The sequence below is a fragment of the Aplysia californica genome, unplaced genomic scaffold, assembly GCF_000002075.1.
Source record: "Aplysia californica isolate F4 #8 unplaced genomic scaffold, AplCal3.0 scaffold00054, whole genome shotgun sequence".
Classification (NCBI taxonomy): Eukaryota; Metazoa; Mollusca; class Gastropoda; order Aplysiida; family Aplysiidae; genus Aplysia; species Aplysia californica.
The window spans coordinates 889663-891189 of record NW_004797324.1 but is presented as its reverse complement, the minus strand read 5'-3'; the positions used below and the strand labels follow the sequence as shown (position 1 = coordinate 891189).

At 41.5% G+C, this 1527-nt stretch overlaps 1 protein-coding gene across 1 annotated transcript in view; it reads left to right on the top strand.

The window, feature by feature from the left end:
- LOC101854003 (RING finger protein 150) overlaps positions 1–1527 on the top strand; it is a gene marked incomplete in the record, with an annotated part of 82331 nt that overhangs the window by 71359 nt on the left and 9445 nt on the right.

Here is a 1527-nt window from a genome sequence, read left to right as displayed (position 1 = left end):
CCCGGACCCCTTTCAACAATCTCTCATTCCTCCCAGTAGTGGGACAATGCGGGTCCAGCTATCTTTCCCTGCTGACCTTACTGTCGCGAAAAACGGAGGAGCTGAACATCTAAATATAAATTATCGTAAGGTTCTGTTCTAGTCTAGTCGACACTGATGATAATTGGACTCTTGGTCAAAGCTACCGGATTTGATAGATGATGAATTGTTTCCCTTTGATGTATCTGTATGATAGATCGTATACCACTTGTGAAAGTGGGACAGAGGAAGAAGTGCCAGCGTCGATAACGCTTTCTTCAACTTAAATGTCGTCTTGTGAGAGGTTAGAAGGCGCCACTGGCCGGTCCTGCTGCTTTTCTTTTCCGCTGTTATTTCTGTTTGTTAGACTCTCTGTCTTGTCTTACTTCCCCCACGTTTGGTTGGTAGTTTCTCTGGTATGGTTTGCTCCTGCTTACCTGTTGAACATTGATCATCCTTTTCTTTCCCCATTCCTTTTTTCCCCCTTCTTCTTGCTGTCTCTCTTGTAAGACCTCTAACTGTCGGCACTTATGTGACACTTGCTGGGCCCCCCTTTCGATGAAAGGAATGATCGGTGCATTAACATCAACTGAAAGTCATTGGCCTACTATATTTACTACTGGAATGGGACCTTAAATCTTGAGAGAAAAATGACACATGTCAGGTTTTTCCAAGTTGCTAAATATATAATACATGTATAGATTGATTCTCTCTCCGCTTTTGTGGTTGTACACTCCATAATTTCAAAGGTGTGGAACAGTGCGAACGGCTATTGAACGGAATCCTCACTTGTTTACAATGGCATCGTAGAAGACGGGGTTTCCCAAGATTAGATCTAAACGAAACTAATGAAAAACTGAAAATTAAACTACAGTGACTTCAGGCTCCCCTTATGAAACTGTGCACCCTTTAAATAATTCTGAACCACCTTCAATTTTGTCAAATTCGAAAGTTATGTGGTACGGAAGTTTTAGGCTGCGAAAGTGACAAACTTTCACAAATATGATATGCATAGATTATTGGGGGGTTTTAACGCTTTTGTTTTACTGTCTTCTCTTTTTTCGCAGTGGCAAACTCCCTTTTTCTCCTGCTTCGGTTGTATAAGTATAACTGATAAAACTCCCACATGCGATTCTCACGGTAGGGAGATTAGGAAGATGTATTCATTGTATCTAGCATATTTGAATGAATGTCTGATGACGCATACACCAGGATGTTTGTGCCACACAGCCCGAAAAGTGAAACAGGGCTTGATTACCCCCTCCCTCCTTTCCCCCCTTCCCTTTTCCCCATCCTAAATGTAAATTTCATCGAATCGATGGGTGGGCAAAATATTTTTAAAAAATACAGTAGTAATCCTCTCATCCCTTCTCACCCCCGTTGTCAGACTGTCTATACGGATCGAAACGTTTAATTTGAATAATTAGCGATTTTTTTTTCTTGTGGAGACAATAACAAAGAGCTTCGCATCTCGATTAAAGTCCACTTGACCTACTACGCACATCTGTG